This window comes from Mobula hypostoma, chromosome 9 (assembly GCF_963921235.1).
Source record: "Mobula hypostoma chromosome 9, sMobHyp1.1, whole genome shotgun sequence".
Classification (NCBI taxonomy): Eukaryota; Metazoa; Chordata; class Chondrichthyes; order Myliobatiformes; family Myliobatidae; genus Mobula; species Mobula hypostoma.
The window spans coordinates 69,627,915-69,655,202 of NC_086105.1; the positions used below are offsets into that span (position 1 = coordinate 69,627,915).

Sequence of the window (27,288 nt, forward strand, 5' to 3'; positions counted from 1 at the left end):
CTGCACCACTCACTAAGTGTCCATTTGCACCAATCCACACGGTCCCATTTTCCTTCCCCACACTCTCCCGTCAACTCTTTCAAGATTCTCCTTACCTGCACACTGAGTGCAGTTTGCCGTGGCCGATTAATTTGGCAGCCGTCACGTCTCTGGGATGCGGGTGGAAACAAGCACACCCAGAGGCAGCATGCGATCTCCACTCAGACAGCTGGACAGGACTGAAACCAACTGCAAGGTAGCTGCTCCAGTAACTCTGACACAATGCTACACCATCAAGCTGATAAAGCCAGAAGAAAGGAATGTATGCTGTTACAGAGCCAAAAAGGCATAGAGCACTGCAGCACAGAAACAGGCCTTCTGGCCCATCTAGTCCATGCTGGCCTGGTCCCTTGCACTAGTCCCATCTACCTACACCTGGACCATAGCCCCTCATACCTGAATTATCTAATGTACCTATCCAAACCCCCCTTAAATGTTACAATTGAACCTGCATCCACCACTTCCGTTGGCAGCTCATTCCGCACTCTCACCATTCTCTGAGCAAAGTAGTCCCCCCCCAAATATTGCACCTTTCACCTTAAACCTACAACCTTTAGGTCCAGTCTGACCCAACCTAAGGGGAGAAAGGCTGCAAGCATTCATCCTATTACTACCCCTCATATTAATAGAGGCATTCCCTTGTAAGCTACAGGTAAATACGTAGAGTATACTTTCATTCCCTTCTGTGGTGCAAGCACCCCTGGCATGATTATGGAACACAGAACGTTAGAGCAATCCCCAACAAATCTGATTAACCCTAACCTAATAACGTGTCATCTACAGTAACCAATTATCCTACCTGGTACATCTTCGGACTGTGGGAGGAAACCGAAGGACCCTGAGGAAACCCTTACTATCCACAGGAGGATGAACAACGACTCCTTATGGAAGGGTACCAGAATTGAATTCCAAACTCCGGAACATTCTGAGCCGTAATGGCGCCCCGCTACCCGCTATCCTACCGTGATGCGATCTGAGGTGATCGTACCTGAGACATCCATACTCAGTGAACAGATAAATAGAGAACATGTTCCTTCATGTTCCCACTCTTACGTTGTCAGATGATGCCTCTATGAGATGCTTTGGGATGACTGTAAATGTTCTACATACAAGAGGTACCTTTTAAAGTGGCCACTGAGTGAGTGTATGTTCACGGTTTTCTGCTGCTGTAGCCCATCCACCTCAACGTTCAAAGTGTTGTGTATTCAGAGATGCTGTCCTGCACACCACTGCTGAATGTCTGGTTATTTGAGTTACTGTCATCTTCCCCTCAGCATGAACTGGTCTGGCCATTCTCCTCTGACCTCTTTCATTAACAAGGCATTTTTGCCCAAAGAACTACCATTCACTGGATTTTTTTTTTTGTTTCTTGCACCTTTCTCTGTAAACTCTAGACTCTGTTGAGCATGAAAATTCCAGGAGGTCAGCAGGTTCTGAGATACTCAAACCACCCTGTCTGGCACCAACAATCGTTCCATGGAAAAAGACACTTAGATCACATTTTCCCCATTCTGATGTTTGGTTTGAACAACAACTGAACCTCTTGACCATGTCTACATGCTTTAATGCATTGAGTTGCTGCCACATGATCAGCTGATTAGATACTTGCATTAACCAGTATTGAAATACAACATAACAAGGGAAAATTAATGCCATACCTGATCACCTCTCATGGCCAGCTGTTGAGGCTGTAAACATAGGGGTTGACTATACCAGCATGGAGCCAACTAAGTTACTGACCCAGAGGTCCAGGCTTACCGAACAGCAGAATCAAATATCGCTGTGATGATTGTACGTTCCTGTATCAATTGTTTGGCGACAATAAAGTATAAAGTAAAGTAAGTAACAAGCAGGGGTACAGGTGTACCTAATAAAGTGGCCACTGAGTATAAATACATGTTATCCTCTAGCAAGGGAATAATTGGATAGCTCTTACAGGGAACTTCTATTCTCATAAAGACTCATATACATGAATTTACAAACCTTAGGTCAAATGCTTATTACACAGAACATAATCAGTATGATGTTTACTTGTTATCCAAGCTTGATCAGTCATAATATAATTTGTGGTTTTCTGACTCTAAAACTGGACCAGGCTTGTATTTATAGTAATGTGCAATTTCATTTATGTGTTTGTACTTTAAAGCAAGATTTTGGTGAATGATGTTTACCACTTGATTGTGCCTGTGTAAGTAATCAGATTGAGTTAAACTGCTACAGGATCCTATAATATGTTGGATTGTTTCTGGTTTCTCTCAGAATTTTCTACATTTATTGTCTTGAATTTGTTGGTGTTTTATTACGTATTTTGATATTTTTCTGTTAAATTACTGCTATTTATTGGAGTTATTGAGTATGCCCTCAAGAAAATGAATCTTAGGGTTGTATATGGTGATATATATGTACTTTGATAATAAATTTACTTTGAACTTTATATGCTCTTTGTGCTGTGTATGACTATTAGTACTGTGTTTTGGACCTTGGCCCTGGAGGAATGCTGCTTCATTTGGCTGTATTCATGGGTATTCATGTATGGTTGAATGACAATTAAACTTAAACATGTACTGTTCTAAACTCAGTGGCAACTTTATTAGGTATACCTGCTCATCAATGGAAATATATAATTAGCCAATCATGTGGGAACAACTCATTGCGGAAAAGCATGCAGACGTGGTCAAGAGGTTCAGTTGTTTTTCAGACAAATTATCAGAAAGTTGAAGAATTATGATCTAACTGACTTTGACCATGGATGATTGTTGGTGCCAGACAGGGTGGTTTGAGTATCTCAGAAACTGCTGATATCTTGGGATTTTCATGTACAACATTCTCCAGAGTTTCTAGAGAATGGTGTGAAAAACAAAACAAAAATCCAGTGAGCAGCAGTTCAGTGGGCAAAAACAACTTGTTAACAGGAGAGGTCAGGGGAGAATGGCTAGACTGGTTTCAGCTTACAGAAAGGCAACAGTAATTCAAATAACCACATCTTACAACTGTGGCATGCAGAAGAGCATCCCTGAATGTACTGTATATCAAACCTCAAAGAAGATGGACTACAGCTGCAGAAGACCACAAACATACACTGAATGGCCATTTTATTCGGTACAGAAGGTAGCTAATGAAATGGCCACTAAGTGTTTGATCTGTGTTCTTTGATGCTTGATCCAAGCAGATTCTTAGGTGTTAACATCAAGGAAACAAGAAATAGAGAGATATAGAAAGGAAATTCTTGGGCATATGGTGTTGGTAGCAAATGGCTTGAAAATATTTCTGGACATACACCTCCCCCCCACCCTTGGAAGTTTTCATGTTTTATTGTTTTACAACATTGAATCACAGTGGATTTAATTTGACTTTTTTGACACTGATCAACAGAGAAAGATTATTTTGTGTCAAAGTGAAAGCAGATCTTTACAAAGTGATCTAAATTAATTACAATTATAGAACACAAAATAATTGATTGTATAAGTAATCACCCCTTTTTAGTATGACACACCAAATCACTGGTGCAGCCAATTGGTTTTAGAGGTTAAATGGAGATCTGTTTTTGGAGACCTCTGTGCAGTCAAGGTAGTTCAAATTATTGTAGTAAAATTACCCCTGTATCTGGAAGGTCCAACTGCTGGTGAGTCAGTATCCCAGCAAAAACTATATCATGAAGACAAAAGAACGCTCCAAGCAACTCCATAAAATGGTTATTGAAAAGCACAAGACAGGAAATAGATCCAAGAAAATTTCCAAGTCACTGAATATCCCTTGGAGTACAGTTAAGTCAATCATCAAGAAATGGAAAGAATATGGCACAGCTGTAAATCTGCCTACAGCAGGCTGACTTAAAACTGAGTGATTGTGCAAGAAGGGGACTAGTGAGGGAGGCCACCAAGAGACCGATGACAACTCTGGAGAAGTTACACACTTCAGTGGCTGAGATGGGAGAGAGTATGCATACAACTGTTGCCTGGGTGCTTCACCAATCACAACTTTATGGGAGAGTGGCAAAGAGAAGGCCTCTGAAAATAATTCAAATGAAATCTTGGCTAGAGTTTACCAGAAGGTATGTGGGAGACTCTGAACTCAACTGGAAGAAGGTTCTATGGTCTGATGAAACCAAAATTGAGCTTTTTGGCCATCAGACTAAACACTATGTTTGGCATAAGCCAAACGCCACACATCATCAAAAACTTGCCACCCCTACCAAGAAACATGGTGGTGGCTACATTATGCTAAGGGGATGCTTCACCTCAGCAGGCCATGGAAGGCTTGTGAAGGTACAGGGTAAAATGAAGCAGCAAAATACAGGCAAATCCTGGAGAAAAACCTGATGCAGTCTGCAAGAGAACTGTGACTTCAGAGAAGATTTGTTTTCCAGCAAGACAATGACCCAAGCATAAAGCCAAAGCTGCACAGGAAAGGCTTAAAAACAACAAAGTTAATGTCCTGGAGTGGCCAAGTCAGAGTCCAGACCCCAATCCAATTGAGAATTTGTGGCTGGACTTGAAAAGGGCTGTTCACTCATGATCCCTATGCAATCTGACAGAGCTTGAGCAGTTTTGTAAAGAGGAATGGGGAAAAATTGCAGTGTCCAGATGTGCAAAGCTAATAGAGACCTATCCACATGGACTCAAGGCTGTAATTGCTGCCAAAGGTGCATCTACTAAATACTGACTTGAAGGGGGTGAATGCTTAAGCAATCAATTATTTTGTGTCTTATATTTGTAATTAATTTAGATCACTTTGTAGAGATCTGTTTTCACTTTGACATGAAAGACTCTTTTTCTGTTGATCAGTGTCAAAAAAAAACAAATTAAATTGACTGTGAATCAATGTTGTAAAACAATAAAACATAAAATCTTCTGGGGGGGGGCAAATACTTTTTATAAGGACTGTATTTAAAAAGTTACTTCCAGTAATTAAAATGGGTCAATTCTGAATTTCCAATTAATAATGAATAAAAGTTTTGATATAAACTAATTTTCACCAGTTTTAGCTAAACTGCAGAAAGGTCTCTGTTATAGATACTGTATATGGAAACACACTTAAAAAGAAAATCCTTAATTAACTTTAAAATTATTGTATTGGTCAAGGCTATATGCAATTGGCAATATGCTGATACGTTTGAGCAGAAGCCAATAAAAAAGAGCTTTCAAATTTCTAGAAATTTTGCCTGAAGTAGAAAGACATTCATGAAATATCAGTGCTGGCCTTAAAATCAAAATGTCAGCACTCTGCACACGAAATTCAGAAAAACTAAACTGCAGATGCTAGAAATTTGAAGCAAAAGGTAGGAAAATGCTGGATAAACTCAGCAATGGTGGGAAGATAAACAATCAATGTCTTAGGTCTGCGACCATTGTCAGAACTGGAAGAGCGGTTTAAATTGGTTTACGCTAGGAGAGAAGGTGTGCAGGACAAAGAGGATGTCTGTGATAAAAGGAGATGAAATCTCATCTAAAATGGGAGTTACACTGAATATTGAACATCCTAGATAGTGTACATAGAAAGGATGTATCCCATAGTGGCAGAGTCTGGGACCAGAGGGAACAACCTCAGAATACAAGGATGTCCCTCAAGAATAGAGATAAGGAGGAATTTCTTTAGATAGAGGGTGGTTGAATCTGTGGAATTCATTACCACAGACGGCTGGGGAGGCCAAGTCATTGGGTATATTTAAAGCGAAGGTGGATAGGTTTTTGATTAGTGAAGGTATAAGAGGTGTTGGGGGAGAAGGCAAAGGAATGGGGTTGAGAGGGATAATAAATCAGCCATGATTGAATGGCAGGGCAGACTCGATGGGCTGAATGGCCAAATTCTGCTCCGTTGTCATCTGCTGAACTCTTGTGTAAGTTAATTTTTCCAACATTTTCTATTTTGTTACTGGATAAACAGTTGCATTAACTGAGTCAAGGGTTTTTATTTGTGAAATAGCCAAGGAGTTTTTGAAAATTCACAAGAAAATGAAATTGGATGCATTTTTGCATTAGATCAGAGTTCGATTGGTTGGGAATCTAACAGTGTTAATGGATTAGTTCAATTTGTCCTTCCATCTTCCAGCTTAAAGTTGCTGATAAAGGTGGAGTGAGGGAATCAGAGGACTATACATTGTAACCAGGACAATCCTGACCTAGCAGTATTAGGGAATAAACATGGAGGTTCTGAGAACATGAGTGAATTAAAGGTTATATATTCACTTTCAAATTGGATACAGAAGGCAAAATAAAGGGAAGGGAAGAAGGATTGAAGTAATAGAGAGAAATGAGCAATATTAAAAAGAACATTTGCTAAAATAATTGGGTTAGAATAATGGAAATTTGGAAGGATTCATGTTGTTGCTAATTAACGGGACTCTGAAAACTCACACCCGTTCCTCAATCACACTTTACTTTACCTGTGCACAAGGACAATGACCTGGCCCCTGTCACCTCACTGTTCTGAAGCTTGAACAAAGAAATTCCATTTTCATACTGAAATTAACCAGTTGGTTGAATGAACTTGGCCTTTTCGCCTTGGAGCGACAGAGGATGAAAGGTAACCTGATAGAGGTGTATAAAATGATGAGAGGTATTGATTGTATAGATAGTCAGAGGCTTTTTCTCAGGGCTGAAATGGCTAGCACGAGAGGGCACAGTTTTAAGGTGCTTGGAAGTAGGTACAGAGGAGATGTCAGGGGTAAGATTTTTACGCAAGGAGTGGTGAGTGCGTGGAATAGGCTGCTGGCGATGGTGGTGGAGGCGGATACAATAGTGTCTTTTAAGAGACTCCTGGATAGGTACATGGAGCTTAGAAAAGTAGAGGGCTATGGATAACCCTAGGTAATTTCTAAAGTAAGTATACGTTCGGCACAGCTTTGTGGGTCGAAGGGCCTGTATTGTGCTTTCTATGTTTTCTATGTTTCTATGTATACAAACATTGACCCAATAGAAACTTTGTGTACTTCTGTCACTGGAGGTTCTCACCCATCCAGATCATTGTCTATCAAGGCAACTGGACTTGTTGTGTTGTCTGGAAGATGTTTTGTCACTCATCCGAGAGGCTGCTTCAGTTCTGATCCATGCTGGGTAGATTTCCAGCTTAGCAATCACATGAGGGTTGTTCCGAGTCACAGAGGTAATGGGAGGGTCATTGGTCTTATCTTTGCATGAATGGAGGTGTGAACTGTGGAGACACCAGGGTAGAGATGTTAGGACTACATTGTAACTAGCTGATAGGTGATGTCGTACCCCAGCCCTTGTATATTGGTGAGACAAAACAACCACTTTATAAACGGATGGCCCAACATAGGAGGGCTAACACCTCAGGTCAAGAATCGATGGTATATCTACCCCATTGATGATAACAATGTGCACATTTTGGACAGGGAGGACAGCTGGTTTGAAAGAAGGGTGAAAGAAGCATCTTTGTCAAACTGGAAAACCCATTCCTGAACAGAGAGGGTGGGGTACAACACCACCTATCAGCTACTTACAAAGCAGTCCTAACATCTCTACCCCGCCGTCTCCACAACAGCTCACACCTCCATTCATGCAAAGATAAGACCTTCTCATTACCTCCATGACTCTTAGCAATCCTTATGTGATTGCTACACATTCAAACAATTCAGGCTACGTCCACACTAAACCAGATAAATCCGTAACCAAAGCTTTTTCTCTTCGTTTTGACCCTACGTCCACACTGAAACGGAGTTTTCCTCCCCCAAAAACGGAGACTTTCTAAAATGCCCTCCAGAGTGTGTAAATTTGAAAACGTCAATTGTGCAGAGCAGTGTGGACGGGGTAAACGGATATTTTTAAAAACACTGTCATGACGTGCCGGAACGGATGGCGGCAGTGCGGCATTTCATTGTTTTCTTGAACGCAACCCCCCACACAACCTAACAATTTCAGAACAGATGGTAACGAGACTGAAGCCAGAAGAGTTAGAAATGTACTCACCAAATACTTTGACCCATAGCTTACTGAGTAAATAAGTATACTCACTTTGCCCTGTTTTCTGTCCTTGCTTGTATGAAGGTGGTTTACCTATTTATGCAAGTAATTCTCTGACAATAGATGTGTAACAGCCTAATATAACATTGTATGGAAATACAAGATAACACTGATGCAGACATGTTTTATACATTTAACAAGGTGCGTTATTTGTCATGGTCCCTTCTGGCAATTCCCCACCTTACTATTTACCTCAGGAATTGGGCTTCAATCCCCTCGTTTAATTTCCATTCATTCCCAGGTTCCACTAACTACACACACCTTTCCATCAGAAAATGCAGGATAAATCCCTGTGATCACAACAAGGAGCTGCTAGTTTGTTGGTCAACTCCAATGTGAGTAACCTCGTTTCATGGTTCTTAGGGCTATTCATTCTAAGTCTAGCACCGCTCCTGGACTCTCGCCAAACCCAAAACTTCGGGTAAAGACTCTCCTGGAAACCGATTCCACGCTCGCTATGGCGATAACGCCTCCCGACTCTGCCCCAGCGCCCGTGTTCTGCACTTGGGTTCGTCCACCGTCACGCTCTTGTAACATTATTAATGCATTGCTTGTGCAAACATTCAATAGGTACAACTGTCACTTTTGCCCAGCAACTTGTTTTATTGCACATGTTAAATACAGTAAAATAATACACAAAGACATGGCAAAAGTAAAGGCAAACAAATGAGGTAACAGCAAATTTCACTTTTGCCCAGGAACAAGCCTTATTACATTTAGTTGTAGCTGTCGTCCCTTTCATCGGTGAAGAGACTATGGCTGTAGGAAATGTTTCTGGACAAACGCACACCAAGTCTTTCATTTGGCAATTTCCTTTTAAGTTTTTTCTAGTGTAACTGGACTAATGCTCACCAAGTACACCACTTCCTCTTCGCTTGTTTTCTGTGTGTCCTGCGCATGCCCAGAGATTCGCAAAAATATCTATTCTAATGTGGATGGACGTATTTTGAAAAACGCCTGGTGTGGACGCCTATTATTCTTACGCGAAACCGGAGTTTTCAAAATTATCCGGTCCAGTGTGGACGTAGCCTCAGTGTTTGTCAGCTGGAAAACCACCCATCATGGATCAGAACTGAAGAAGCCTCTCGGATGAGTAGCGAGATGTCTTCTAGGCAATCCAGTTGCCTTGACTTACTACTGCTTGATATTGTCTACTTCTGAATCCCAACATTTGCATATTTAAATATCAATCATAATGCATATTTCAAGTGTTAATTACCAATTAAATCTACAAGTTAAAGGCCAATGACACTTGAGAATTAGTAAAATTAGTGTTGTCCGAGAATGCTTTGTTTGTATCTTGATCTAGTCTTGGTCTGCTTGGCGACCTTGGCTCCCAGGCTTGAACAGAAAGGCTGTACAAGAGTTAGGCTCTCAAGGGCCCAAGTGACTGCACTACGTCTGCACACTGTCTCTGTCAACTATCTTCTGATTGTTGCCTCAGTGAGCTTTCACACAGAGGAAATCTGTACAAAATGTCAGCACTCTGTTCTGTTAGCACAACATTTTAACCCTTACTTGCTGACTTTCTGAACCCATCACCCGACTGGGGCACAGGAGCTCACTCAAGTTCCCCTGTCCTGGGCCGGTCCTTCCAGCTGTCCTCAGGATCCCCGGTTTCCTTCCACATCCCAAAGTTAGGCAGGTAGATCATTTGTCTACGGCAAGTTATACTGTAACGTAGGTGAGTGAAGCCTGGGGGAGGAATGTGGATGGGCATGTGAGAAAAATAGGTACAGGGATGTCTGGGGAAATGGGATTGCTCTGAGATCCAGCATAGCCTTAATGGGTCGGATAGCTTCCTTCTCTGACAAAGAACCTTCTTTTTAAGCCAATCACACCTACTGGGCATGGGCTGTCGATAGCAGCTCGCCAGAGTTCTCTGTCCTGGGCCAGTCTTTCAAATTGTCTCCAGGTGCAGCCCATCTTCGAAGATTCTTCCTCTCCCAGCCAAGAGGCCTTTGGAGTTTCTGTCTGTGTTTCTGTGGCTCTGGGTTTTTACGGGATGGGGTTGCTAGCCCCATGCCCAGCCCTCCTCCTTTTGCAGCCGGGCTTGGGACTGTCCAAAGCATGTTAACCCTTGCTTTGCTGAGAGAACAAAAGCCATTTGACCAATCATGTCTGTTACAATACCTTGAGTGAGCTTTCTACTCTAACATCATTTTCCCAAACTTTTCAAGGTTTTCTCCTCTGAAGAATTTTTTATCAAAATCTGAAGCAATAAGACTCCATATGTAACAGTTAATTGTGGATGCCAGGGAGGATGGTTGACAGTTTTTATCACTCATCAGATTGTTAAAAAGGTACTTGCATGTAAAGGACAAGACCTAACCTTCTGTGCCATGGTTAAGAGCCAGTTAGTGGACATTAAAGTCAAGCAATAAAGAGAGAGCTGCCACATAATAATGCAGCTTTTGGATACTCACATTAATGCAAGTACCCTCTGTTTGCCTTTAACTCGTCAATACAGAAGAGTACCATTAGCTTGTTGGTATGCTATTGTAAAGGTGCCATGGTAGCTTAGTGGTTAGCACGCTATTACAGCTTAGAGTGTCGGAGTTCAGGGTTCAATACCAGCATCCTCTGTAAGGAGTCTCTGTACATCCTCCCCCTGGAATGCCTGGCTTTACTCCAGGTGCTCCAGTTTCCTCCCACAGTCCAAAGACGTACCAAAGGTAGGTGAATTGGTCATTGTAAATTGTCCCGTGAATTGGTTAGGGTTAATTGGGTTTGTTGAGGGTTGCCAGGCAGTGTGGTTTGAAGGGCCGGAAGGCCAGCTCTGCTCTGTATCCCAGCATAAATAAATAAATAAATTAAATAAATGCTGCTTGAAATTAGATTCTAAAACGGACAGATTAACGATGAATTTCAGGTAGATAGGGTTCATCAGCCGAGGTTGGCAGCTCATCTAAGGGAAAGAAAACTTTGACTGAAAACCTCAGCCGCCTTGCGGCTATATCCACTCATGGGGAAGGCGTCAGGGGTAAACCCGGAGCTAATGACTCTAAGGCAGTCCAATGTTGAGTTCAACGCTGAACGTCAACTCCTGTGGACTCCTGTACTGGTGCTAAACTGTGTTGGTCTCCACCGTTCCTTTGTATTAGAAGGAGAGCCTGCTGTACGGGCAACAGCTTGCTCTCCATATCGCACTGTCCTGGCTTGCATACCAGCTTGCGCATCCTGTAAACAATTGGGATGCAACATCATTGGTTGATCCCAACCAATGGAGGACTCACAATAATGAACAGATCCAGTCAATATTCCAGATTAATTATCAATAAGACCACTATAAATTGCTAATAGACCAGAGACCTTAGAAAAAAATCTTCCATTATGAAATGGATTCAGGCTGTTTGGAGCATTTCACATTTTGCTTTTGTGTTTTTTAGTACATATTTATTGCTTCTTTAAGCTCCTTTGAATCATTGTGTTTTTATGCAAACTAAATTTATATATTAATGGTAATACACACAAAATGCTGGAGGAACTCAGAAGATCAGGCAGCACCTATGGAAATGAACAAACAGTGAACGTTTTGGGCCGAGACCCTCCTTTAAGACTAGAAAGGAAAGGGGAAGACACCAGAATAAAAAGGTGAAGGGAAGGGAAGGAGGACCAACAGAAGGTGAAGGGTGAAGCCAGGTTGGTGGGAAAGGTGGACTATATTTGTGAATCTTTTGACATACGGCATTCAGGGTAATATAGTGTTTAGCATAACAGTATTCTCGGCCTTTTGGCTAGGATCAAGTGTAGTATCTGTTCTTACCAGACCGGAAGGCGGAGGAGAAGAGTTCGCACTGACGCACGGGTGGATCCTAATGCTGATTGGCCTCCAATCTAACACCCCATACCAGCGACGACAGCAGTGAGGAAGAAGATGGCAGCAGCGAGCAATGCATCGGCTCGAGGCCCGGGTATCAAGAACACTGTCAGGCTGACAGTGCGAGACCGGAACGGGGGCACCGGCTTTACCCGAGAGACCTTCATCCGGAAGGTCTTGATGGAGTGCTGTGGATTTACGCCCGACGACATCTACTGCGTCCGGGACTTCGCAGGTTTCTTCGATGTCACTTTCCGGCAGGCTGCAGGATGGCAGAAGCTGTACCAGCAGCTTCAGCTGAAGGGGACAGAGGCGCCGCTGTCGCTGCTGAAAGCACAGGCCCTCTTTGCAATGGCTACCCAACAGGAAAAATCACGGTACATATGTTCAACCCGCACGTGCCAGTGGTGGATGTCCTTACATTCCTCGCTCGGTATGTGGAGAGCGTAGGAACACCAGCGGACGTGAAGGACGGACTGGGAATCTGGACCAGCAAACGGCAGGTCAAGGTAAGCTGAGGTTGGATTCCAATGGCGGCGTCATCCACCCCCCTCCGTCTTCACCATCGGAGGGAACCGAGGGTACATGGTGTACGCGGGGCAACCCAGGGTGTGGCGAAACTGCAGCAAGGCAGGGCACATTGCAGCCCAGTGCAGGGTGGTGATGTGCAAGAACTGCAAAACCGAAGGCCACCTGACCAAAGACTGCACGCAGGCCAAGTCCTGCAACCTTTGCGGACAGGCTGGCCACCTGTACAGAGCCTGCCCGAGGCATGGGGGCACCTACGCACAGGCGACCAGGGGAGGTGCTGGCCCTGAAAGGGCCCAGGCAGTTTCGGACGTACCCGCCAGCGCTGCAGACGAGGGACCCGACAGGACGGACGATGAGACCAGGGAGGAAGGTGCAAGCACCCCAAGACCAGCCACCCCCCTGCAGACCCTCCAGGACCAGGCAAACGACGAGCAGCAGTCCATGGAGGAGGGGAGAGCTGAGGTGGAAACGGAATGGAAGGTCGTGAAACGCAAGAAGACCCAAAAGGCGGTGGCCAAGGACAGAAGGTGGAGCAACACAAGAAAAGGGCAGGGAACCACACAGCCTCTGGTACCCTGTCCTCTTCAGAGGAGGAAGGAGTTGGGGGAGGCCAGCAGCCCCGGCGGAAGAAGCGGTTGGCAGGACAGGTGGAGAGGAGGAGAGAGGAGGGAGAAAGTCTGCTGGCCACCCCCCAAGTACAGGAGGTGGAGAGCAGCAGACACACACAGCTCCGGGAATCCGGGAGCAGAGCCACGGCTGGCACCCAGCAGCCGGAAGGGGAAGCAGCCCAGCAAGTAAACCCCCCCCCCCGGGCCCAGAACCAGAACGGCCACACACGGGAGGAGTACTACCAGCAGTTCCTGAGCCCACAGGAGGTGGAAAACTTCACAAAGGCGGTGGGAATGAAGGCTCAGGATGGCAAGGGTGAGGACGGACAGCAGCCAAAATAAAGGACTTACATTGATGGCAGACCTTAAATTGGCGTGCTTGAACGTGCGAAGTTTGAAGAGTACTGGGCGATGCGTCAGCACGCTCCAGTACCTGGACACTGTAAAGACCGACGTGACCTTCCTCCAGGAGTGCGGACTACCACACCTCCGGAACTACCGGAGGTGGTCGGTGGTCACGGTGGTGGAAAAAAGGTTTGTCTGTGTGGTCGAGGGGCAGCGATTGTCGCGCTTCCGGCCTGGGGATTCTGCTGCGGGGAGGCAACTTCTCAATCACCCAAGTTAAAGAGGTGGTTGCGGGGCGCCTCCTGGTAGCAGACGTCAAATACCGGGGCACTCCGCTCCGGCTGATCAACGTGTCCGCCTCCCCCGTGCGGAGCGAGCGGCTGGCCGTCTTCGAGCAGCTCCCGCAGCTGCTGGTGACGTCCCAGCCGGATCGTTCTGGCCGGAGACTTCAACTGCACCATTGATGCGGCTGGAGGACCCGGCAGCGCCGACGGCAGGCTGGACAGTACCTCCAGACTCCTGAGGGAAACGGTGAAGACAGCCAAGCTGCGCGACGCCTTTGGCACCCCCACAGGTGGAGCACAGCCGCAAGCCACCTGGACACAATCGGACGGCTAGCCCGCTCCCGGATCGACTTCCTCTTCCTGTCTGAGTCCCTCACGGTCAGGTCCACCGACGTCACGCCGGTGTTCTTCTCTGACCACTGCCTTCTGAGAGCCATCTGTCCCTTACGGGAGGACCAGAAGGCAGGCAGGGGACTTGGAAGCTGAACCTAAAGCTGCTGACCCCAGAGAACATCGAGGAACTAGAGAGGGAGTACGGAGGTTGGAGAACCTTGAAAGCCTTCTTTGATTCCCCGGTTCACTGGTGGTAGGCCACCAAGGAGAACATTAAGAGGTTCTTCATTCGCAAGGGTGTCCAGAAAGCAAGGCAGGAGCAGAGGGAACTGTGTAAACTCCAGACAGAGTTGCAGCAACTTCTCCTCCTGCAGTCGAAGGGGGTGGATGTCAGGGAGGAATTGTGAGAGGTGAAGGGCCGGTAAGCCCAGCACCTCGCCGCCGAATCCTCCAAGATCATCTTCCGATCAAGGGTCCAAACCGTGGAGCAGGACGAGACGTGCTCACGCTTCTTCTTCCAAAAGGTGCACAGGGGGAGCTCTGTGATCCACAACCTTAAGGAAGAGGACGGCTCAGTCGCGTCCCCGCAGACCGACATACGGAGGATCTGCAAGTCCTTCTATGCCGGTCTGTACGACGAAAAGGCCACAGAATCCACAGCCTCCCGCAACTTCCTGTCGTCTATCACTCAGGTCTTAGACGACGGCAAGCAGGAGAGTCTGGATCAGCCACTGACCCTGGACAAGCTGACAGACTCCATCCGTTCCTTTGGGTCCGGTAAGACTCCCGGAAGCGACGGCTTACCGGCTGAGTTGTACTCGGCTCTGTGGAACTGGATGGGCCCAGACCTGCTGGAAGTGTACGACGCTATGCTTCTTGCCGGCAGTATGTCTGAGTCCATGAGGAAGGGCATCATCACCCTCATCTACAAGCAGAAGGGGGAAAGGGAGGACATTAGAAATTGGAGACCCATCTCTCTCCTGCATGTGGATTACAAGATCCTGTCTAAGGCTATCGCCAACAGGGTCAAGTCTGCTCTAGGACAGGTGATCCATCCAGACCAAACATGTGCTGTACCGGGCAGGAAGATCTCAGACAGCCTCGCGCTGCTGAGGGACACCATCGCCTACGTGCAGGACAGGGGGGTGGACGCCTGCCTGATCAGCTTGGACCAGGAGAAAGCCTTCGACAGGATATCGCACACGTACATGGCGGACGTGCTCTCCAAAATGGGATTTGGGGAGGGAATCCGGAATTGGATTAGACTGCTCTACACAGACATCCGTAGTGCAGTCCAGGTCAACGGGTGGGAAACAGACAGCTTCCCCATCAGGTCTGGAGTCAGGCAGGGCTGTCCCCTCTCCCCTGTCTTGTTTGTCTGCTGCATAGAACCCTTTGCGGAAGCCATCAGGAGGGATGAGGGCATAAGAAGGGTGACGCTGTCAGGCAGTGGAGGGACCCAAGTGAAAACCTCCCTGTACATGGACGACGTCACCGTCTTCTGCTCTGATCCGAGGTCAGTTCGCAGGTTGATTGGCACCTGCGAACAGTTCGAGAAAGCGTCGGGTGCCAGGGTCAACCGCACGAAGAGCGAAGCCATGCTCTTCGGCAACTGGCCCGACCGATCCAGTGTCCCCTTCACCATCAGGTCAGACCATGTGAAGGTGTTGGGGATCTGGTTCGGAGGGGCGGAGGCGTGCAACAAGAACTGGCAGGAGCGGACTGCCAAGGTGAAACAGAAACTGGGACTGTGGGGAGGGCGCTCCCTGTCGATAACGGGCAAGAACCTGGTCATCAGGTGTGAGGTGCTCTCAGGGCTGCTATACTTGGCGCAGGTCTGGCCCGTCCCCCGCTCCTACAGCTCGGAAATCACCCGAGCTGTCTTCAGATTCGTCTGGGGATCCAGGATGGAGCGGGTGAGACGGACCGTCATGCACAAGTCCCTGGACAACGGGGGCAAGAACGTCCCCAATGTCGCCCTCACCCTGATGGCCAGCTTCGTATGTGGCTGCATCAGGTTGTGTCTTGAACCCAGGTATGTGGGCACCAAGTACCACTATGTGCCCAGGTTCTACCTGTCGCCCTGGCTACGAAGGAAGGGTCTGGCCCCACTCCCGCGCAACGCCCCAGTCAGCTGGTCGTTGCCGGCATACCTGTCCTACGTAGCAAAGTTCTTCCAGGAGAACGTCTTTGACCACAGGGCCATCAGGCAGTGGTCGGCACGTAGTGTCCTGCAGGCACTGCAGGAGAAGGACGTGATGGACACAGTGGGGTGGTTCCCTGAGCAGACCGTCCAGTTCATCTGGCAAAATGTCTCATCGCCAGATCTCACCAACAAGCACCAAGACCTCGCCTGGTTGGCGGTGAGAGGGGCCCTCCCAGTCAGAGCCCTCCTGTACGCCCGGAACGTCGTCTCCACACCCCACTGCCCACGGGAGGACTGCAGTGAGGAGGAGTCTGTGACCCACCTCTTTGCACACTGTCAGTTCGCAAAGAGGGTGTGGAGGAGGATGGACGGGCTAGTGTCACGTTTTATCCCCAGCAGCTGCGTAACAGAGGACTCTCTGATCTACGGGCTGTTCCCGGGGACGCACACGGAGACCAGCATCCGGTGCTGCTGGCAGATCATCAACTCGGTGAAAGACGCTCTTTGGTCAGCCCGAAACTTGATGATCTACCAGCACATGGAGATGTCCGTGGGAGAATGCTGCCGACTGGCACATTCTCGGCTGCAGGAGTACGTGCTGAGGGACGCACTGAAACTCGGTGCAGCCTCCGCAAGGGCCCGGTGGGGAAGGACCACAGTATAGGTTTCTCCACCCGTGGGAGTGGGAGGGGTCGGTGGGTGGGGAGTATACCCCTCAACAATGATATAGTAAGCTGAACTACTGGAGTGCCACGTGGGTGGCTATAAATACGGATATGTACCGAGTATAATGGAAATGTATGTAAAGGAGGAAAAGTTATTGAATGGTTTATTGTATATATTTATTTTTGAATAAAGTATATTTTGAAATTTAAAAAATATATATAGTGTTTAGCATAACAGTATTACAGCCCCACCACCCCGGTTCGATTCCCTCGGCTATCTGTGAAGCGTTTGTACGTTTTACCTGTGACTGCATGGGTTACCTCCGGGTGCTCTTGTTTCCTCCCACTTTCCAAAGACGTTGGTTAATTGGTCACTTCAGTGTAACTAGGTTCATTGGGCCAGAAGGGCCTTTTACTGTGCTGTCTCTCTAAATAATAAACTGTCATTATTTTTGTCAGTAGTCCGTTGATACATTATATTTTAGCATACAAAATGGTAATGTAATCGGGTCAGAATCCTTAGAAACTAATACCAAGGTGCTGCCTAGTGGTCAGATCCTGCACCAGATTTTGACTGTTGACATAGAAAAATTGATTACCTAAAACAGACCTGATAATTTACCAAAGCAGTTATTGTGATGAAGAGGGGTGGGGAGAATTCCTTTTCCGATAGCACTTGATAAATTGCTCCTTTTACATTTGACACGTATAGATTTTTGCCAACAAAGGTATTAGGACTGGTATATGGAGATATTTCATAGATGAACCATGATGTTATTGAGAGGCATCGCAGGCTCCTGAGGCAGAATGATCTCCTATTTGTTCATTCCCTTGACACCAGACTGCGATGAAGATATGTGACATAGTGCCTACAATTCACGGCTATCTAATCTTTGTCCTTTTTATAGATGATATTATAAATATAACTCTTTGTTAATTTTGTCAGAGTTATTAGTTTTATACAGAGCTTAGAGCAGTGGAACACCAGGCAGGCCATTTAGCCTGCACCGTTGTGCTGACCTCGATAACAATTTATATTATTTAGAGTCTTGGAATCCTAGAGCACGAAAGCACAGTAAAAGGCCCTTCAGCCCATATTGAAGGTTTAAGTTTAAAGTCAATTTATTATCAAAGTATGGATATGTCACCATGTACTGAGATTAATTTTCTAGTGGCAATTCACAGTAGAACAAAGAAACACAATAGAATCAGTGAAAAACCACACACAAAGACTGACAAACAACCAAATGTGAAAAAGAAAACAAATATAAAACTGCACAAATAATAATAAGTAAATAAATAATATTGAGAACATGGGTTGTAGAGTCTTTGAAAGGTTGTGGAATCAGTTTAGAGTTGAGGTGAGTGAAGTTATCCACGCTGGTTCAGGGTAATAACTGTTCCTGAACATGTTTGTGTCGTACCTCCTTCCCGATGACAGCAGTGGGAAGCCTGGTGGAGGGTCCTTGATGATGGTTCATTTGTGAAATGTAGTCTGTGCTGAATTATTCTGCCCAACCTCATCGAGCTGCACCTGGACTATAGCCTTCCATAATGCTTCCATCCATGTGCTTATCCAAACTTCTCTTAGATGTTGCAATCGAACCAGCTCTACCACTTCTGCTGGCAGATCGTTCCATGCATGCACCAGTGAAGGAGTTCTCCCTCAGTTACCTCTTTAATATTTCACCTTTCACCCTTAACTTATGACCTCCAATTCTTGTCTCACCCATCTTCAGTGGAAAAAGCCAGCTTGCATTTAATTTAATTTATTTATACCCTTTACAATTTTGTATACCTCTACCAAATCTCCCCTCATTTTCCCACTCTCCAATAATTGTATACTAAATGTTTACTAAACACTGAGACACTTCTGGTACAATACTGTACCAAAGTCTTAGGCACATACAGTATATATACTGTAGCTAGGGTGCACAGTACTGTATTTGGGGAGAGCGAGTTTGTAAATCTGGAGGGACAAAGGATGTTGGGAATGGCGAGGGTGCAGTGCCGCGGGAGGGGTGTGGGACAGGTGGCAGGGAAGGGGTGCCAGGGGAGGGGAAGGTGCAGGTGGAGATGCATCCAGTCCTAAGACACCGGACAATGTCATTGAATTCCTAACAATTGGTTTATTGATCATTACAGAAAGCCTCCCTGGTGCTTCCTGCTCCCTCCCCTCTCCATTCCCCTTTTCCCAACTGTGATTCCACTCTCTCTGCCCTCTTCCCACTTACAGTCCACAATAGAGACCCATATCAGAACTGGGTTTATCATCACTCATGAAATTATTTTTTTTGCAGCAATACATAAAATTACTACAGTACTGTGCAAAAGTCTTAGCTATATATATGTCCCCAAGACTTTTGCATAGTTCTATATTTCAGAGTGTAGACATTATGTATTCGAACCAACTCTCAGGCCTGAAAGAAAATTTCCCTGCTCTAAAGATTCTGATGGAATTTATCACAATTTACCTTTGGCAAACCGTTTTCTTCTTTTATAGGGTTAACCTACATAAATGTGTCTTAGCATGGGAGCAAAGTTTCCAAGTAATGGTAAAAATAGCAGAAGATCTATTACTATTTTGCTCACTCCTGCATTATTGATTATTTCCATCTGCTTCATACAAATAGAAACATTTGGCCTTTGATTGGGAACCTTGCTTCCTGGTTAAAACAATGTACAGATATTCCCAAATCCCACAGAATATGGTAGACTGAAGGATTAGGAAAGAGAAGATACGATAGTACAGACACAATTATCACCAAACTTGTGTTTCCTAATTCTGAGTTTACACTTTACTCAACAAGAGCATAACATTTTGACAATAATGTTATATCATTAAATGAAATTAAAACCAGCTCTGTAGTATAACAGCTAATTTGATGCTGATCTCTTAAAGGGTAAGGACTCAGTGAATCATTAACAAAGCACTAATGAGGCCTTTTCTTGAACTTTGTGCTTTTATTGAAATATAAACTCTGGCTCTGCAAGACTCTGGCAAAGTCACATAGAGGAGGAAACTTCATCTTGTACAAGGTCTTGAAGAACAAATTAGGAAGCTGCAGCCATGAAAGCGATACATTTCTTTCTAGCATGGTTGATTTGCAAATATAGTGTTGGCCTCTTTCTTGTCAGTAAACTGTATTAGAATCAGATTGGTTTAATATCGCTGACATATATCGTGAAATTTGTTGTTCTGCAGCAGCAGTACAGTGCAATGCATAAAGAAAATATTAATTACAATAAGAAATATACCTATATAAAAAACTTAAGTAGTGCAGAAAGAGAATGAAAATAGTGAGGTAGTGTTCGTGGAATGGTTTAATGTCCATTCAGAAATCTGATGGTGGACGGGTGATGTTGAGTGTGTGTCTTCAGGCTCCTGGATCTCTTCTCTAGCAATAAGAAGAGGGCATGTTTTGGATGATTGCAGTCCTTAATGATGAATGCTGCCTTTTGAGGCATCTCCTTTTGAAGATGTCCTGCATGCAGGGGAGGCTAGTGTCCATGATGGAGCTGGCTGAGGTTGCAACTTTCTGCAGCTTTTCCTGATCCTGTGCAGTGGCCCCTCCGCACCAGATGGTGTAACCAGCTTTTTCTGATTTTCTTTCGGGAATGGACTGCAACAATTTGTATTCTTGAGAGAGACAAATAAATCATTAAAGTAGGCAATGTTGGGGAGAAAATATAGAGACGTGCATTGAATGCTGTCTTTCATATCTTCTTCGACATTTTCTAAAGTTCTTTAGAGACAATGAGTTACATTTGACGAGTTGTCACTTCTGTAGTGTGTGAAATCAGGTGGCCAATTTGCACACAACTAACCGCTACATTCAGCAATGTGATACAGATCAATTAAAACGGAGCTAAGGGAAAATATGAACTGAACATCAAGGAAGGGACAGAGATGCCTTCAAGAAATATACAGATTATTGAATGAAGAGTCATAATTGTAAGTTATTAATTTTTCTTGTTGAAAGGGAAAATTTATAGAAATGTAGGCTATAAAAAGAAGTTGTAGTTGGTAAAAAGTATTTTTATAAAAAATTCAGGAGATCCTGTGAATCTTTATATTCATTAAGGAGCTCTTCATAGCATAGAAGCTGCTCCCTTTGGTCCAAATTGTCCAAGCTGACCAAGATGCCCCATTTGGCCCATAAGCCTTTTAACATTTCCTGTCCAGGTACAAGTGTCTTTTAAAGTTGACATTGTACCAGCCTTAACCACTTCCTCTGGCAGCTTGTTACATATACGTACCACCTCCTGTGTGAGAAGCAGCTGATTAGCCTTCAAAGCAAATTAAACAGCTTAAAACCATCAGTGAACCTTCGCATTTAATTTCCTGTACTGGCGGAACATTCTTCCCTTGGCATTGCCTGCTGTATTCAGGCTGTTGCCATTAGAAATGAGGTACAGGAGCCTCAAGACTCACACCTCCAGCCCCAGGAACATTTATTACCCTTCTACCATCAGGCTCTTGAACCAGCGGGGATAACTTCACTCACCACATCACTGAACTGGACACACAACCAATGGATTCTCTTTCAAGGACTCTTCATCTCATTTTCTCGATATTTTATTCTTATTTATTTATTATTATTTCTTTCTTCTTGTACTTGCAGAGTTTGTTTTCTTTTACACGTTGGTTGTTTGTCCGTCCTGTTTGATGTGGTCTTTCATTGACTCTATTATGTTTCTTGTATTTACTATGAATGTGTGTAAGAAACTTGAATTTCGAAGTACTGGCAAAAGAGCTCCTCAGCTTGGACAAAACCAGTTAATCTTTCATGTCTCAGAGGCCTTCACCACCTTGACTTTCGGATCAATTTCCCTTCTCTGCAGATATCACCTGGACTGCTAAGTATTTCTCAGCATCTTACTTCAGTTTCCCAACATTTGCGGTATCTTCTGTTTTTTTTTGTTGACAGCGGTCAGCCAGCCAGCACAAATCTTTCCAGTCCTTATGCTTTTATTGCTAACAAATTTGTGAGGTCGATGTTTCGGGTTGAGACCCTTCACCAGTACTGGGATGGAGGGAGGAAGAAGCCAGAATAAGGTATTGTGGGGGAGAGGGGAATGAGTCCAAGTAGGTAAGTGATAGATGGAAGCAGGAGAGGGGGGAAGATAGATGTTTGGGCGGAGAGAGGATGAAGTGAGAAGCTAGGAAGAGCTGCCTGCAACATTCCCTCTATATTTTTTACAGGTTCGCAGTCCAACCATTTCTCTGAGAAGGAAATTTTTATATGGACTGAAAACTGCGTGGCCCTTAATTTTGTTTGTAATATGCATACTATCAATATTTAGAATGAAAAATGAAAAAGAACATTCTTTTGATTTTATTTATTAAAGGGTATAATGAAATACAGTACAACAAAGAAAATCTTCCGCATTTTGTAAACTTTTTCTAACTGGTTCCAATTCCAGCTACATAGCAACAAAGGCTATGTGCTTGGCAGCCTTTCAGCTACCGTGCGGCTGCTCACCTGCGTGGATTAGAGGGACTGTTGGCTGCCTGATCTGCTGAGTTCCTCCAGCATTTTCTGTGGTTGCCCTGAATTTCCACCATCTGCAGGATCTCTTGTGCTTAAATTTTATGAGGTACTTACCATATACTCATAGGCAGGGTAGTTGTCCCCAATATTATGGCCAATAACCATCTAGCATAACAAAAATATTCTGGTGATGATTATTTTGCTGGTTGTGGGATCTTGCTATGCACAAACTGACCTCCATGGTTTTCACACTACAAATGTTTTCTGACCTGATGCTGTGAAAGCAACCATGCAAGTGGAAATCTTTCTTTGGAGACACAAGAGACTGGAATCTGGCAATGAAGGGTTTTGACCTAAAATATCAACTGTTCATTTTCCTCTCCAGATGTGCCTGCCCTGCCAAATTCCTCCAGTAGCTGGATTTGGATCTAGTCTTGCATTTTTTTTTAGTTTCATTTTGTAAACTGTATCTAAATGTATAAAATGAAATGGGCGCTCTGCCTTTACTGAAACCATAGACAGGACTATTTTCCATTTGCCAGTGCAATATCCTAACTTGATTCTAATTAAGTTCTAAATGAGAGAAAGCAAATAACTGCCAAAGGAAAAATAACTAAATGATTTAACTCAGAATGACTGGAGCTATTATTAAGGCAAAATGAATCAGAAAATTATGGCACAAATTGAGAGCATCCAGCAGATTGTGACCATATTGGCTGATCAAGAATAATTCACCCGAAGGCTGTTCTCTGTCTCTTGGTCCATAGGTCTGTAGGATGCGGCACATCAAGTGCACAAGGACCCTATAAACCTGGCAAGGGTTTCTCCCTTTTGATCGCTGTTACCAATTGACTAAGGCAACGTTATCCTAATTGTTCATTAAATTTATTGATATTGGTTTATTATTGGTCCAGTGAAAGGCTTGTCTTGCATTCTGTTCAGAGAGATCAAATTATTACACAGTGCATTGAAGTAGAAGAAGGTAAAACAGTGACAATATAGAATAAAGTGTTGTGTGTGCACATGTGTATGTGATGCGTGTATGATATGTGTGTGTGTATGATAAGTATTGTGTGAGATGTGTGTATGTGTTGTGTATGTGTATGATGTGTGTGTGTTGTGTATATGTGTGTGTGTATGATATGTATTGTGTGAGATGTGTGTATGTGTTGTGTATGTGTATAATGTGTGTGTGTTCTGTGTGATGTATGTGTGTTGTGTGTGTGTATGAGGTGTGTGATGTATGTGTGCGTTGTGTGTGATGTATGTGTGTGTGTGTAAGGTGTGTGTGTTCTGTGTGATGTATGTGTGTTGTGTGTATGTGTTGTGTGTTGTGTATGATGTGTGTGTTGTGTGTGTGTGTATGGTGTGTGTGTTGTGTGTATGATGTGTATGTGTTGTGTGTTGGTTGTGCACGTGTGGAGTACAAGTAAACAATAAAGTGCAAGTATATAATGAGGTACATTGTGAGGTTAAGAGTCCATTTATCATAGAAGATGTCCATTCAAGATCTAAGAACAATGGGATAGAAGCTTTCCTTGAGCCTGGTGCTCTGTGATGTCTACCATTTTTTAAATTTCCTGATGGCAGAGTGGTATTTCCAGTAGATCTGTTGCCGCACAGTTCCAGAGACCTGAATTCAATCCTGACCTCGGGTGCTGTTTGTGTGGAATTTGCAGAGATTTCCCTGTGACTGTGTGAATTCCCTTCAGGAGCCTCGGTTTCCTTCACATCCCCAAGATAGGCAAGTAGATCATTTGTCTACAGCAAGTTATACCGTAATGTAGGTGAGTGTCAGGCGAGTGAAGCCTAGGGAAGGAGACGATGTGAGAAAAATAGGTACAGGGATGTCTGGAGAAATGGGATTGCTCTGAGAACCATCATGGACTTAATGGATCAAATAGCCTCCTTCTATGGCAAAAGAAATATAAAACTCTGCTCCTATTTACAGACCTCTCTCATAATGGAAATATTTCATTTTATCCACTCTTCTTCTTCGTCTTCAGCCCATCACCCCTCGTGGTGCACAAGTGGCCAACAGCAGCTCACCAGAGTTCTCTGTCCTGGGCCTGTCTTTCAAATTGTCTCCAGGTGTAGCCCACCTTCGACAATCCTTCCGCTCCCAGGGATGAGGTCTTTGGAGCTTTTGATGTGTTTCTGTAGCTCTGGGTTTTTATGGGTCGGGGTTGCTAACCCCACGCCCAGCCCTCCTCCTGCTTTTGCAGCCGGACTTGGGACTGTCTGTGGCATATTTTTATCCACTCTCATCATCATTATCATTCTGAGCCATGTCATCTGACATGGGTGATCATGGACTTTCCATGACCATGATTGTTCTTGGCAAATTTTTCTACAGAAGTGCTTTGTCATTGCCTTCTTCTGGGCAGTGGCTTTACAAGACAGGTGACCCCAGCCATTATCAATACTCTTCAGAGACTGTATGGCGTCAGTGGTCGCATAACCAGGGCTTGTGAGATGCACCAGCTGCTCTTATGACCATCCACCACCTGCTCCCATTGTTTTCCGTGACCCTGATCAGGGCTAAGCAAGAGCTACATCTTGCCCAAGCATGACCTGGCAGCTAGCAGAAGGAAGGATTGTCCTTTGGTAGACGTCTCTCCACCCCATCACCCCACCACCCTTTATTCACTCTACCTTTCTTAATTTTACACTTCACAATTAATTTTTGGCTCAAAGGCAACTAATGTAATAAAATGGAATGTGTCAGAAAAGGAGAACATGGCCATATTAGAATCTGGTGTTGTGGATTCACAATCTCTGTTTCATTTGCAGGACTGGGGGGGTGAAGGACACTATAACAATTGTGATTAATGGTCATGCAGAATGCTTGGCCATTCTGTGCAGGATTCAAAGTTCAAAGTAAAATTTATTATTGGAGTACATACATGCCACCTTATTCAACCCTGAGATTCTTTTTCTGCAGGCATACTTAGCAAATCTATGGAAGAGTAACTGTAAACTGTAAACATGAGGAACTGTAAACAAACTGTGCATATTCAGATATAAGTAAGTACAGTAGCAATAAATAATGACCATGAAATTACAAGAGTCCTTAAGTGAGTGTAGCTATCTCCTTTTGTTCAAGAGCCTGATGGTTGGGGTAGTAACTGTTCTTTAACCTTGTGGTGTGAGTCCTGAGGCTCCTGTACCTTCTACCTGATGGCAGTAACAAGAAAAGAGCATGGCCTGGGTGGTGAGGATCTTTGATGATGGATGCTGATTTTCTATGGCAACATTTCATGTAGATGTGCTCAATGGTTGGAAGGGCTTTACCCGTGACGTCCTGGGCCAAATCCACTACCTTCTGTAGGATTTTCCATTCAAAGGCATTGGTGTTCCCATACCAGGCCATAATGCAGCCAGTCAGCCCACTTTCCACCGCACATCTATAGAAGCTTGCAAAGGTTTTTGATGATGTGCCGAATCTCCACAGACTCCTGAGGAAGTAGAGGCGCAGTCGTGCTTTCTTCACAATAGTATTTATATGATGGGTCCAGGACAGAACCTCTGAGATAGTGACACCCAGGAATTTTAAGCTACTGACCCCCTCCACCTCTGATTCCTCAATGATTTCCCTCTGCTCATGGATCTCTGATTTCCCTCTCCTGAGGTTTACAATGAGTTTCTTGGTCTTACTGACATTGAGTGAGAGGTTGTTGTTATGACACCACTCAGCCAAGTTTTCAATCTCCCTCCTGTGTGCTGATTCATCACCACCTTTGATACAGCCCACAGCAGTGGTGTCATCAGCAAACTTGCATATCGTGTTGGAGCTGTACTTAGCCCCACAGTCACAGGTATAAAATGAGTAGAGCAGGGGCTCAGTACACATCCACACACTCCTGAGCTGATGGAGATTGTGGAGGAGATGTTTCTGCCAATCCATATTGATTGGGGTCTACAAGTGAGGAAGTCCAGGATCCAATTGCTCAAGGGGGTACTGAGTCCCTGGTCTGGAAGTTTACTGATTAGTTTTAGGGGATGAGGGTGTTAAAGGCCGAGCTGTAATAGATAAAGAGCATCCTGATGTATGTATCTTTGCTGTCCAGATGTTCCAGGGTTGTGTGAAGAGCCAACGAGATAGCGTCTGCTGTAGACCTATTGCTTCAGTAGGCGAATTGGAGTGGATCCAAGTCACCACTCAGACAGGAGCTGATACGCTTCAACACCAGCCTCTCAAAACACTTCATCGCTGTGGATGTAAGTGCCACTGGGCAATAGTCATTTAGACAGGTTACCACACTCTTCTTTGGCATCAGTACGATTGAAGCCTGCTTGAAGCAGCTGGGTACCTCACACTGTCAGAGTGAGAGGTTGAAGATATCCATCAATACACCAGCTAGCTGGCCGGCACAGTTTTCAGTATTTGGCCAGGTACTCTGCCTGGACCCAATGCTTTCCTTGGGTTCACTCTCTTGAAGGCATTCTGCACATCATCTTCAGATACTGAGACCAAAAGATGATCAGGAGACATGGGGGTGCACGATGGTTCCTCCCTGTTTTGGCGGTGAAAGCGAGTATAGAAGGCACTGAGCTCATCTGGAAGTGAAGCTCTGCTGTCCCCCATGTTGCAGGGTTTAGCTTTGTAGGAGTTTATGGCATTCAAACCTTGCCACCACTCTCGAGCATCCCTCATTGATTCCAGTCCAGTCCAGTCCAGTCCAGAATCTCCACTTTGCCCGAGAGGTGGCTTTCTGGAGATATACCTGCACCTCTTGTAGCATTCTTGATCTCCAGACCTGAATGCCTGTGATCTGGCTCTCAGTAGGTTCCAGATTTCATTGTTCATCCAGGGCTTCTAATCCGGGGAAACCCTGAATGATTTCGTGGGGAAACACTCATCCACAGCTGTTTTAATAAAGTCTGTAATGACCCTGGTCATCCAGGTCCTCAGATGAGTTCTTGAACACGGCCCAGTCCACTGACTCAAGGCCGTCCTGGAACTGTTCCTCAGCCTCCCGTGACACCTCGTAGTTGTCTTGATCCCTGGAGCCTTGCTCGTTCGGCTCTGTCTGAATGCAG

At 44.9% G+C, this 27,288-nt stretch overlaps 1 protein-coding gene and 1 pseudogene across 2 annotated transcripts in view; both read left to right on the forward strand.

Annotated features, from left to right (window-relative positions):
• LOC134351276 (chemokine-like protein TAFA-2) overlaps nucleotides 1-27,288 on the forward strand; it is a 678,364-nt gene that overhangs the window by 88,005 nt on the left and 563,071 nt on the right. The window lies entirely within an intron of this gene.
• Nucleotides 11,735-11,867, forward strand: LOC134352414 (U2 spliceosomal RNA; annotated as a pseudogene).